Source organism: Equus caballus, chromosome 8 (genome assembly GCF_041296265.1).
Source record: "Equus caballus isolate H_3958 breed thoroughbred chromosome 8, TB-T2T, whole genome shotgun sequence".
Lineage (NCBI taxonomy): Eukaryota > Metazoa > Chordata > Mammalia > Perissodactyla > Equidae > Equus > Equus caballus.
Genome location: NC_091691.1, coordinates 4,938,666 through 4,952,376, shown reverse-complemented (window position 1 = coordinate 4,952,376; position 13,711 = coordinate 4,938,666). Strand labels below are relative to the sequence as shown.

At 47.1% G+C, this 13,711-nt stretch overlaps 1 long non-coding RNA gene across 1 annotated transcript in view; it reads left to right on the top strand.

The window, feature by feature from the left end:
* LOC111774597 (uncharacterized) overlaps positions 1-10,258 on the top strand; it is a 33,888-nt gene extending 23,630 nt beyond the window's left edge. The window contains exons 4-5 of the long non-coding RNA XR_002809618.2: positions 1,585-1,804; positions 6,463-10,258. This is a non-coding gene — a long non-coding RNA (uncharacterized lncRNA). The remainder of the gene's footprint in view (positions 1-1,584; positions 1,805-6,462) is intronic.
* The last annotated feature ends 3,453 nt before the right edge of the window (positions 10,259-13,711 follow it).

Here is a 13,711-nt window from a genome sequence, read left to right as displayed (position 1 = left end):
TAAGAGTCCTCTCCTGCGCCTGGGATCCAGGAGTTCCTCGAGGATGTGATCTGAGGAGAAGAAGAGAAACCCGTTTTGGGAAGGTTCCAGGGCTCAGGGAATGATCAGCAAAGCCAGGGCCAGGCTCATGGGACGTGTATGGGACTGAGCAGATGAGGCCCTGGGTCTCCGGGGTCACACTGGCTGGACTTCTCTTCTCCATGTCATCCTACCCAGCATGAGGCAGGGAGGTGTGATTGTAAGTTCTGGTGACAAAGTGATTTTCTTACATTGGAAAACGAGTAGTTAAATGGGTTGTTTTCATTGCATTGATAAATTTAGAATGACTCAAAAGCATCAGTCTCTCTGGTTTTAGTTGCACAAGTGACAGCAGAAGCCAAACCCTGGGCTGCTGTTGACCACAGGCAGGGACAGAGGAGAGTTAGGTGAGACTGCGGAGTGGAGGGCAGATCCTTGTCTCACTCCTCGCAGACTTGGAGTGGCATGGAGGTTGAGTGCAGCTGTTTGACAGTGACAATTAGCCTCATCATCATGCTGGTTCAGGAGGTTAGGATGACAGACCCAGATCTGGAGTTTGGTCTGGAACCCCTGAAGGCCCATCACTGCTGTTCTAGGTCACAGACCTAGGGGCTCTGCCTCAAAGTCGTTGGTTTTGGGGTTTCCATGACAACCTACAACGTTTGTGTTATTACAGAAGATGGTTTGGGTCCTTCTACAGAGCTTCACAGGATGGATTTACTTCATGCACATATTGGGGAGCTTCTGGTCCCTCATATTCCACTGAACCTCTCCTACACGTTGTCTAGCTGGAAAGGTCCACTGAGATATAAGAGGAGAGAAAAACTCACATCTGTACCTGTGGGCTCAGGAACACCCACTCACAGGAGTTCCCATGAGGCCTGAGTGAGATCAGCTTTAGGAAAGTCACGTCCACAGGACCTACTTCACCCGACTTCCATGGAGCAGGCTCAGCATTTTCCTCGCCTTCTCCCTGACATCACAACTGTAGGTCCAGGCACCCAGCAAGTGTGCCAGGCCAGCTCTGTGTCTGGAATTCCTCCTGGGATGTTTCTCACAAAAGCATCTCACGTTTTGGTGTCTTTTCCCTGAGCACAGTGAGCCTCAGCATAATCTGAGCACAGAAGCCTGGGAGGGAGGGAAGGTCTCTGCTCTGAGCCCTCACAGAGCAGAGTCCCTGCTGTGGAGGACTGTGTACCTCTTGCATGGACCCTGGGTTCCAATGAAGAAACAATCTAGAAGAGGCTGATTTGCCAGCTTTGAAGACAAAAACCCCAGCTAAAAATACTCTGATTTCATTACAGATGGGTCGTGAGGTAAAGATGCAGGGTCATCATGAGAATTTTATTTTATTTGGTTTGTTTTTCGTTTTGGTGTTTGTTTTCCTGAGTCTTCAGAAATATTGACTGGAAAATTGGGAAGACAGCCAGGTGAACCGGAACCTACTTTGAGATATAGTTGATGTGTATACACATTACTTTTAAATTGCGGAAGAACTTATTCTAGTGTCTAAGCAGACTGAGGTTTTTGTCCCATTTCCCTCTCTGCCTATGTCACCATGAGAAGCCTCACTGTGCCAGATGCACAGGCTGGATTCCAGAGATGAGCAGAAGCCCTGCATTGTCCGAGGCCTCCTTGGAACCATAGGAGCAGCTGGGGACCTGAAGCCCTGGTGCTTATCTGAATTTGTGTGGAGTAGAGGAGACACTGGCAACGGGTCCCTGGCTTCTGCTGGTACCAGAATGTATCTTTGCTGCCAACATTGATGCCACTTCTCAGGTTGCAGGTGAGTCTGCCTAATGTTCTGGGAGATGCAGAGAGGGAGAGCAGCTGAGTCAGCACAGCTGGGAGAGGGAACCTGCAGACTCAGACACTCATAGGTGATGGGGCAGGGACCCGGGTAAGGTTTCTCAGGAGTCTGAGCAAGAAGGGACAGAAACTGGAGGGCACCCTGTGCCTCCAAGGCCTGCTCCTACCTGTGCAGTGAGAGAGGAGCACGAGGAGCAGAGGAGCCCAGGCCACGGTGCACACAGCCCCCTGGTCCCCACAGTGGGGCTGGGCTGCCCCAGGCCTCCTTTTCTTCTCCATTTCTGCCACAAGAGGGGCTGCCCATGCAAATGGGTTTCCATCCAGTGCCTGCCCAGCCCCTCCCTGAGCCCTGGTGGTGGAGCTCATTTTACACCACAGACTGAGGAGGATGGAGGTCAGCTTTAACCTTTGGGAGAACCCTGGGAGGAAGCACCTGCTGAGACAACACAAGGGGCCCTGCTCGGGGAACTCTGCTGGGCCAGAGAGGACACAGCTGCTCAGTCCTCTTCAGTGAGCACTGGGCCCAGCCCCTAATTCTCACTGAGTATGTGTGTAAGGACCACAGGGCTATCCCCCAGTGCCCCCTGCTGGTCTCATATGGAAAACATGAAAAATGACAAAAAATTCTAAAAGATATTCTATTAAAAAATACAGAAAATGCATCCTTTCCTGGGAAGGCACAAGTTGGATTCATTAGAGACAGAACAAGTAAATGTATCAATTTCTTTAGAAATTATAGAAATACTCCACAGACTGACATGAGGCACAGATTCGCAGGAAACATCTAACAAGCTTTCAGAGATCAAATAGTTCGAATTTATTTCTTTTATATTTTCTCATATTTAAGTACATGAAAATTTCCATAAGCATCTTAGTTGATGGAGTGGTGAAAGGGGGCATTTCTGCAAAGATCCAGAATAGGCAAAGTGACCTTTATCTCTATTGTTACTCAACCTTGTTCTGTAAGGATTAAACTGCAAACGAAAGAGGTGATATCAGTGGCCAGGACTTGGCATTGATGAGAGTGAACAGTAGACATTCTTAAAGGCCCAAATGAATGTTACGGCCTTAGACACTCTGGTGCTGGTGCAGAAGTGACAGCAGAGATGTCCTCAAGGAGTGACCAGTCACTAACTGTGACTCGTGCTGGTAACAGTTAGTAAGAAAGGAGCAGTGGGTGGAACAAGGGGAGGGGAGACGAGGTCTTGACCCACCCACCTGGGGTGAAGAGCACCTTGTGAGCTCTGAGGTCACAGCCCAGGTCTGAGGGAGCATCCGCCTCCCACTCAGGCTGTATTCTATTTACTGTCAATCATCACATTTATGGGGCCTCTGTCTGGGAGCCAGAATAACCCACATGACAGAGGCTTCCAGTGCAGAAAGTGGTGACCTTCTGCCCAAGGGACCAATACACTGAGACAGAGGATGATGAGTCTGGGGTCAAAGCACCTGTTCCTGTGGAACTGAGGAGGAGGCAGGTCCTGTGTGACCCCAGGGGCTCCTTGCCCTAAAATCCGGCAAAGGACCCTGTATAAGGGACTGGGAGGGAAAGACTCCATGGCATTCTGGAGACACCACAGAGCTTCATCTCCTGAGGTGGCCCAGTGGGGATTCTGCCCACAAGCTGTGTCTTTCCTCTGCACAGATGTTCCTTTGGGAATGCAATCTGGCTCTCCCTTGTCTATCAGGTCCAACCTGCGTCACTTGGCCAAGGACTGCACAGAAAAATGAGATGACACAAATTTGATGGAATGTAGTCAGACAGCCAGACCCAACAGCTCATAAGATAATGGGGCCTTCACAGGTAAAGAAGTCACACATGAGTGAGGACAGAGTTTGCCCAACTCCCCTTGAGCCCACTGAGTGGTTTCCCAGCTGTCTGGTCAACACCCACCTCTGAGGAAAGCACCCTTCTTGGATTGAGGCAGATTTCCAGGATGAATAGAGATACAAGGAGACTCTGTAGCACTTGAATTCAAGATCATATGTAACTGTGACAACTTGGGGCACATGTGACTCAATCGGGTCAGGAGAATGATTCATTATGATCATTTAGTAGGAAAACTGATTGAGGAGAATGGGCCTTCCTCTGCTTGAGTGATAATAACCAAACTCTTCGGTGGCACTAGGAATCAAACACACATATTGGAATGGACTTCAGAGCTCATTTCACTGAATGTGCAATTTTTCAGATATAATATTCAATGACTCATGGATTTCTGTACAACTCTTGCTCCTTTGACTGATAGTAGTGCTTATATGAAGTGTGGATAAATTGGAGCACACTGCCGACTCTCCCTTGATGTGAAGTTAGATGCAGGAAGTGGCCAGAGAGTGATGGGCCCACAGAGGGAATAGGAGGGGCTGCATCTTGACTCCTCACAGAGCTGGAGCACTGTGTCAAGGTCACCCATGTCTGGGCCCAATGGTCAGTCTTATCTTAGGACAGGATCTAAGAGACCCTCGGGAAGCATTCCTTGCCAGACCTGAAGCCAGAGCTTCCATCTCAAATGGCTGAGACAAGAACTCCCAGGTCCATGTTTCTAGGGATTCTGCCTGGATGCTGTTGTTGCCAGGCCACACTGCTCATCTCTGTGGAGCTGCTTTTTCTGCGGCAGATGCTCCTGTTCCTCAGAACAACACCATGGGGGGACATGTCAGCACAGCCTGGAAGCAGGAATCTACAAGATATAAAACATAGAGGGAGGTGAGATTTGGGGTCCCTCCTCACTTTCTCTACAGCCTAATTCCCTTGAGAATTCATTGTACATGTTTGAGATTGGCAGAGATGTTGGTAAGTGAGGGAGAAATTGCAAAAAGAAGAAAGTCACCAGTATGGGAACGAGAAAATCCGAAAATAAACTGACAAGAAAGTCTTGCTGTTCCAATGCTGTGTAAGGAGGGGAAGACTCCAGGGAGGCCAGCTACTGACTCACTTTTCATTTCCTCAATTGAGCAAATGACCAGACACTAAGAAACAAAGGGCAACATAAAATTCCATCTAAACCTGACACTGCTGGATGGGTGAGATTGGCTCTGGTGTCACAGAGGTTGACTCTCATTCTCCCGGCCTGGGGCATTGAAAGAGGACTGGGACCCTTGGGATAAAGTGGTCAATAATGTTCACCATCAGACTTAATTATGATCAAGAGCTTCTGCTACTGGTGACATGGAGGAAAGTGAACCAAGATGCCAAGAGTATGTGGTTGTTTTAACTTGTCCTGAGATTTGATGCAGCATCTCTACACCTTGTTGTCTAAATTACAGTGTTCTAGCCCCTCTTGTTGCTTCTCCCAGGGCAGTAGATATTGGCTTTTTGTCCTGGAATCCCAGGTCCTGGAGGAGGCTGGGTCGGTGGGGAGACTTGCAGAGACCTGTGAGCACAAGGGAGAGTGCACATGGTGGAGAGAGTGGGGCAGAGCTGGGGAGGGGGCCTCACGAGCATGAGAGTCAGGATCCTGTGCCTGTGTGGAGTTTAAAGCCAATGAGGAAGAGGGGAATCCAGGATTTTGTGTAGACAACCTACAACTCTGTTCCTCAGGCCCAAGAGCTAAGACACAGCCACCTCACATCTCTCTCTCTACTCCATTTATGCATCATCCTCTTTGGTTTTTTGGCCCCTTCCTGGGTCCTGTTCTGTGGGACAATCTTTGATGAGTTGGAGGATGAGGAATTCTATGCTATGGGTCCTACAAAGGCCCAGAGAGGTCTGAGTCTCAAGGACACATAGGTCAGAGAATACAAGATCTCCCCAGGGACATGACTTCCCGCTCTATATACCCCCACAGGACCAGCAGACCATACCATGTGCTGCAGGGACACCCCCACAGGCTTTCCGAGACAGAGTGATGCAGCTCTTGGGGGTGTCTACTTCGTGAGAAGTGTCTTCAGATTGTCTTCCCAGGAACTATGGATGCAGGTTCCATGTCTAACTCTTATACAGTCAGAGTCAGAGGCCCTGAAATCCCATGCTGCCCCCCTCAATATAGAGCCTTTATGGTCCTGACTCTCCTCCAACAGGGTGCAGTGGCCTTCCCTGGGGTGAGGTGACAATCACAAGCACATCACTCCTGGTGCACATTACAGGGGACAACACAGCCTCATCACCCAGTGGTGCCTGCCCAAGCCTGCTGCACCCACCCTCTGCCCCTCAGCCCTCAGAGCAGCGTCCCCCCCCCAGCCTGTGCCTCTTCCCTGATCAAGCGTCTCTCCCCGCCTCACCTTGATTTCGTTCCTCAACCTTCTAATCTCCTTCCTGCGCCTCCCCTTCCTCAGACTCAGGTGGGGCAGGGGACACACAGCCGGATTCTCCCAGAGCTAAAATACCATTTACATATTTTCATAGTGTTTCCAATTTTTGTGTGTGTGTCAAATTTCCCACCATTATAAGAATATTTTACCCAAAGTCATTGTATTGATGGTATTGATCAATTTGGGAAGCATCGTATCTGGAACACATTGAATGTTTTGACACATGAAATGGATATATCTGTACATTTATTTATTTAATTTCTCAGAATGTTTTATAGTCTTCAGTGCATAATAAGTTAAAATTCTGTCAGGTTTATCCTTCTGTGTTTCACTTGTATGATACTATTGTAAGCAACATTATTTTTTAACATTCAATTTTGGTAGGTCTTTGCTGGAATACAAAATACAATTCATGGTTTCATGCGGGTATCGTACCTCAAAGCCCAGGTTGGAGCCCTCAGAGCAGAAGCATCTCTGGTCCCTCCAACCCCGTAGGAGGGCCCAGCCTGACTCAGCCTTTCTCGGGCTCATCCAGTTTCTCCATCGAGAGCTGTTTGTCTCCGAGCAAGGGCTCACTGCAGTGGACACGTTAACAGGGTGAGAATACACTAGCAATGGATTCATCTTAATTCTGAACTGAAGAAAACTATGTGATATTGTCAGATCAAGTTGCCTGAGGAAATTCAAGTGCTGACAGAAAAACAATGACAACAGAAGTTACTCCCTGAAGCAGACTTGGTCAGAGTCACAGCCGTGCCGGTGGCACAAGGCCAGGAGAGTGGATGGAGGCTTGCATCTCACTTCCTCGTGGGTGTGGAGCACTGGGTGAGCCTTAGGGCTGTCAAGCCACATATCACAGTAATAGTCAGCCTCGTCCTCAGGCAGGAGTCCAGAGATGAGCAGAAGCCCTGCATTGGCCGAGGCATCTTTGGATCCAGAGAGGTGACTGGGGACCTCAGAGCCCTGGTGCATATCTGAGTCTGACTAGTAGTACAGGAGACACTGAGCAGGGCTCCCTGGCTTCTGCTGGAACCAGTGTACCCAGTAGTTGCCAACACTGAAACCACTGCTCATGGTGCAGGTGAGTCTGGCTGTTGTTCCCAGAGATGTGGAGAGGGAGGATGGCTGAGTCAGCACAGAATGGGAGAAGGCACCTGAAGACACAAATAAACATGGGTGATGGGGCAGAGTCCAGGGCAAAGTTTCTCAGGGTCTGGGCCAGAGGGGCTGACACAGGCTAGAAACTGAGACGTGCTCCCCAAGGCCTGTCCCTACGTGTGCAGTGAGAGAGGAGCACAAGCAAGAGAAGAGTGCGGGCCATTGTGCACCTAGCCCCCTGGTCCCCACAGTCAGGCTGCATTGCCCCAGGCCACCTTTTCTTCTCCACCCTCTGCCACAGGAGGGGTTGTCCATGCAAATGAATTTCCATCCAGTGACTGCTCAGCCCCTGCCTGAGCCCTGGCACTGGAGCTCAGCTCACACCAGACACTGAGGGAGATGGAGTCTGGCTTCATCCCTTGGGAGAGCCCTGGGAGAAATCACCAGCTGAGACAACACAATGGTCCCTGCTAACGGGACTCTGTCAGGCCAGAGAGGCCCAATCAGCCAAGTCTGCATCAGTGAGCACACAGCCCATCCCTCAAAGGGCCCAGGCTGCTTTGAGTGGATGGTTCTCAGAGACCAGCTGTGTAGGGACCACAGGGCAGTCCCACACTGCCCAGTGCTTGTCTCAGTGCACACACCTCAAAATGACCCAAATCCCTGAGAGCCCAGCTGAATCCTGCAGCTCAGCAGGTCACTGTCCCTGTTTACACATCCATGGGCTCATACCTTGATATGATGATTTCAATACACTGTATAAGATTCTTCCAGTATCGCGTTCCCAGCAGGTGTCCCCATATATAGGAGATGCATAAAATGAACAAACGTGACATGGTAAGGTGTTAGCACCCCTAGGGAAGATGCCGCAAACATCGTATCTCTTCATTTGTATGTAATTAAAATTTGCATACATTTTAGGGTTCTATCTCTGATGCTTTAAAAGCAATAAGTTCAAACCACTCTCACATAAATTTATGTGTGTTTTAATCTCCCATTTTTTAGCTAATTTATTTGTCGTGCTGATGACAAATTAAAGCAGCACAGGGATTCCTAATATTTGCTGCTATGCAGCTCCCATCATGCCGTATTGTATTAGAATAAAGTCAGACCAGCAGATAAGTCATTAGATCCTCATTTGTTGGTGTCCTTCATCCATTTCTCCCTGGTCAGAATCCTCTCTTCTATGGACACAGAGCTTACAATCCCCATAATTCGTTCATGAGTTTTCCTGCTAGGATCCTTTGTAGCATTTGTGACTGAAAGGAGTAATGTTAGAATTTCATTGATCTTATGCTGGATCATGAGCTCTAAATTTGCATCTTGTTGGCAGTGGCTGTCTTACATGTTCTTAAGTGAAACCTCATCTGACATTCACCCAGCTCACCCACACTCTGCAGTCTAGTTGCTGATGGAACTTGTCTCCTGTACTCAGGGTTTGGTCTACCATCCACCTGCTCCCTGTGGGTTCTTTGCTCAGTACCTGGAGGCTCATCACGTCCTTCTTCACTTTCTGAACCCATGGAATCCAGTCCATCTGACTGATCACCTCCCCCCAAACTCAAGTACATGTTTCTCTCCTATTCTATACAAATATGATCAATGTTGTTACACAAATCTCCTCTTCAATCAACTCAAAATCTCAAACTCAAAATGAAAGCCAAAATCATTAACTTTGCTTCAGTTCTGCTCCTGTCCAAGAGTTTCCAATTCAGGAGAATTCAAATATTCATTCAACAAATGTGTGTTTAGTGTTTTGCGTGCGTCTGGCGGTATTCTGGGCTCTGTAGATACAAAACCGGAAAACAGATCTGTTCCCATGGAGCTTAGATCCAAGCAGGGGAAACACACAGTGACCAGAGTCACTAACCATAAAGATACAGCCTCCCTCGACTGATCCTTCCCCAGACGGTTATGTCCCTGGGAATCTGGAGCCCGCTCCTGACTGCTGAGAGCCTCTAACTCAGACAGGACGTGGACACTGAGCTTCCCATGCTCTGTCCACAGCCTTCCCTTCGTCTTCACACCTCCCTGCCTCATGCCAGATGCCTGAGTGCAGGTGCCCATCCCTGCTCACCTGGCCATGCAGAGTTCCTCAGTGTGGTCTTATCTATCGTGTTGTATGGTATATTTCATTATTTAAACTTTATTCAAAGGGACATTCCAAACACATGTATCTGATAAATCCACCTCTCTGCTTAAAAATCTGCCATAGATTCTCTCCCTGTCAAGATTAAGTAAAAATACTGAGTGCCCCATTCAAGGTGTCTATGTGTATGGCCACCATTTCTTCTCCTGCTTCCTGCTTCACCTCTCCCCCTGTAGCCTGTACAAAAGCATAAGCAGATCTTGTTTGCAAAGAGGATATTTAACCCTAGACCTTAGAGTACCCTTCTGAGTCCTTCTGGTCCCCCAGCTCCACCCTTGACCTCCTTCCCTCAGGACCAGCATCACACATCACCTGCTGGAGAAGTTTTGACCACACTCAGATGGTCATCTTTTCCAGAATGGAACATTCTGCATACCTGAGCATTTCCTTTAAAGCTCCTAAATGCTTTAGAGGAAATAGAAACTTGAACTTCGGAACTAAGAGTTTTCACATTGATTATGTAACTGTGTTGGTCTCTGATCTTGGGGAAAGGATTCAGTCTGTGACCATTTAGCATGATATTAGCTGTATAATTTTCATAGAAGCACTTTATCAGGTTGAGGAAATTCCATTCCACAATATTCGTAGTTTGCTGAGAGCTTTCATTTTTAAAATAATGAATGAATTCTGAGTGAATCAATGTTTTCACATGTGCCTTTATTGAGATGACTATATGTATGTATATATATATATATATATTCAGATTTTTCTTAGAGGGTGAATTCCATTGACTGATTTTCAAATGTTAAATCATCTTTGAATTTCTGGTGAACCACTTTTGCTGTATTATTTGACTCAGTTAGCAAATACTTTATTACATATTTGTATCTGTGTTCATGAAGAATATTGGTTTTTAATTTTCTTTTATTTTAAAGATTTTCTCTGGTTATAACATAAAGGCAAGCTTGTCTTCATAAAATACTTTGCAAATTATTCCTTCCTCCTCTGTTTTCTTTAGAGTTTGTATAGAATTCTTCTTCCTTCATATGTAAATGTTTGAGAAACTTCACTTACGGAGTAATCTGGGTGTGGGTTTGTATCCATGAGCAGGTCTGAAACTACAGGGATGAGCTACTTACATGTACGTAATGACCAACGGGGGTGGAGCAGAACTGGCTCCTCATTTCATTGGACAATACTTACAGGACGTGTGCAGGCCGAGCTTTCAGTAGGTTGTTATTTTACAGTCCATATTAATATCATTGGGGAAGCAAGATAAACTGTATTTTTTAGGTGCTTAAAAAGTTAATTCAGAGCTTTTGATAAAGTCAAAATATTGGGAAATATAATATTAAAATGTATTCATATCCAAATTCAAGTATTGTACAATCTCTTCCCGAATGTGGCACCAGCAGATAACCCATTATTTCCTTGTATCCTGTGGTCTCTTGGTGCTCACCTGGGAGCGAATGGCCCCATGAAGCCATATGCTCCGTCTGTGCCACCAAGAGGGCTGTGGACTAGTCAGTATCCACTGGGCAGGAACCTTCACTCAGTTCTGTATCTCCCAGTAGGCATTGTGCCACAGCTGGCCTCTTGTGCCCTTGGTTGGGAAGCAATGGCTTCCACATAATGTCTTCTCTCTGCCACAGGAGCAAGACCTCCAGGGTGCCAGCTGAGGGATCCTTTTGGTTTCAGAGCCAGGTGGGTGACTGGGACTCAGTGACCTCTTCCTGACTCTCCACCAACAGACCTCACTCTATCTCAGTTGGATTTTGTCCTGAGGTGGGATGACTTCCAGCCAGCACTCATATTTTTAATATAATATATTGTTTCTTTAAACAAGGAAACAAGAAAAATAAAAATTATATTGGCAAAGACAAGAAAGATACAGAGAAATTGCACCCACACTGACATTGCACACTTCGTTCCTCCTCCACCTCACAGCTCGTGCTGGATGCCTCAGAGAAAAGTCCTGTAGTGATGCAACCTCTAGCCCTTTACTCCCATCCTGGCACTGGGTGAGTCAGCTCAGGGGTGCTAGGAGTGTTTCTGGAAGCCAGTCCTACATGGGATGCTTTCTAATGGGTTAAAAATCATCTGAGCTATGAAATATATCCTTAGAGAACTTATGTTTGTGGGACCCCTCCCAGCTTCTGACTATAGTGTGAAACCAAGTCACAGTTTTCAGTGATGGCTTGAGATTTTAAATCGATCCCTAAGTGTTTCTGGATTTTTGAATGATATTTTGGGAGAGCTGAGTCATGGAATGTTACTCTGGCTGAATTTTAGAAAGAAATCCCCAGGAGTGCTTTCATAATAATAGAAGTAGAGTGGCTTCTCAAACTTTAGTGTTCAAAAATCTCCTGGAGAGCTCATTGAAATACAGATTGTTAGAGACCATGCACATTTCTGATTCAGGAGTTATGCCTGGGGAATTGCATTTATAAGGCTCCAAAGTAGCGCTCCCATTTCAGTGCTAAATGATGTATTAATTCAGTCTGTATGGTAAAATCAACAAATGATGTTCTTAATGGTCTTTGGATAAGAAGAGTCCCACAGGGAACAGTGGGGTCTCTGAGTCTCACTGTTCATTGAGGCCCAGAGGGAGAGAGGGAGCACAGAGTCAGAGGGGTCACACTGCAGAGATGGACACACCGTGGGACAGGCTTCAAGTGGCAGGTGACAATGGACCACTGGATAGAAGAATGGGGCCATGGAGCCTCCCTCCTCATGGTGGTGTCACCATCTCCACCCTCTCACTTTCTCTCCTGCCTCAAAGGGCGGGGCCTCTGAGCATATGAGGAGCCTGAGTTCATTTCCCAGTCAAGGATCTACACCACCCATCTGTCGGTTGTCATACTGTGGTGGCTGTGTGTGCCGTGGTGCTAAAACTATGTCACTGGTATTTCAAATTCCAGCAGGATCACCCACCATGAACAGGTTTCATTGGAGCTTCTAGATCAAGACAGAAAAGGAAGAATGACCTGGTCATCCGCTTCCAAATAAGGGGCACTAAAACCTTATGAATAGCAGCAGAGCATTGTCTGATATAGCGCCAGGAGATGAGAGGATGGCACAGAAAGACTGGGCAGGGTTTCACTTTGCAGTGCACAGGGTCTCTAAGAGTTGCAATTGACTCGGCAGCATTACCAACAAGAACAACAAAATAATAGACCGACAGATAAAACCGTATTATCTCAACAGATCCAGAAAGAGCCTTTGACCAAATTTAAAACAAATCCCTAATAGAAATCACATAAAAATAGAAACAGACAGACACACTTATGATATGGTAATATACACTTTCTCCCACACAGGCACAATCTGATCCTACAGCCAGTTTCTTAGCTAAAGGGCTGGGGGAGTGGGCATTTCCAAAAGACCAGGAAGAAGCAAAGGTGACTTTTATTTTCATTATTATTCAACATCAATCTGCCAGTGTTAGACAATGCAATTAAACAAGGAAACCCAATGTTGAGATCTTAGCATTGATGGGGGTGGACAAGTAGTTATTCCAAAAGACCCAGATGTATGATACAGATTTAGATACTCTGGTGCTGAAGGAGAAGTGACAGAAGCAATCTCCCAGTGAGCACAAAGAACTAATGAGTGGATGACATAGCTCTAGAAACTACTAGAATTAGGTAAGTGAGGAAAGATGAAGATGCAGGATCCCCTACACAGAGTTCAGGTCTGAGATGACCACACCAGGACCCCTCACCTCAGGCCGTGAGCTTCAGTGCAAAGAGACTACGTCCACAGCTGATGGGAAGTTGAAATTTCTCTTTCCTTTGAGCCCCTTTGCCTAAAAATGGGCTTCTGTGAGTGACTTTGAGTACAGAAGGGACAGGAGGAGGCTTCACTCCAAGGCTGTGCCCCTGGATGAGTATTGGCCTCTGGAGGCTGCAGGAGGAGAAGCAGAAGCCACAGGCTGAGCCTGAGTAGACAGCTGCTGGGTTGTCCCCGCTACTTGCGGATGACAAAAGGAGTTCTAGTCATACTTCCCCACAGACCCAGACTCTATGAGCGTTGAGGCTGCTGTCATAGGAGTGGCAACGAGGAACTGCCTCAACTTCAACCTTCAGCCTCGTGATGGTCAAGGGTTAACTAGTCTCATAACAGATGAGGAGTTTGGGGCCTATTCCTGGGAGCTGTTGGGACGAGGACACATTTTGGACACTTCTGATGTGTCCTGACTCAGAGACAACTGGATTCTGTGTCCCCGGTTCTACCCTGACCCATCATGGACTCTGCCCTCAGGGAAGCCTGTCTCTTGCATGCAGGAAATTCTATTCCATTTGAGAAAATCACACGATATGTTGTTGCCAAGAACAGGCTCAGGGGCACAAATTAAGGGGATGTGGACAGATCTTCTATACAAGTTCCCTGCAGTGAGTCTCAGACCAGTTTCAGGCCAAACAGACAGAGGAAGCATCTGCCCTG